Here is a 236-nt window from a genome sequence, read left to right on the forward strand (position 1 = left end):
GAACCAGGCATTTTTTTTAAAGCTTCTGTGAATTTTTTTTTATTGATTAAGATATTACATATGTGTCCTTGTCCTCACGTTACCCTCTACCCCCCCCTCCCTGGCTCATGCCCTCACCCCTTCTCCCCCCCGTTGTCCATGTCCATTGGTTAGGCCTATATGCCTGCATGTAAGTCCTTTGGTTGATCTTTCCCCCTTACCCCCACCCGCCCCCACCCTCCCTCCCAAGACCCACA

The sequence above is a fragment of the Myotis davidii genome, unplaced genomic scaffold (assembly GCF_000327345.1).
Source record: "Myotis davidii unplaced genomic scaffold, ASM32734v1 scaffold22, whole genome shotgun sequence".
NCBI classification, from domain to species: Eukaryota; Metazoa; Chordata; class Mammalia; order Chiroptera; family Vespertilionidae; genus Myotis; species Myotis davidii.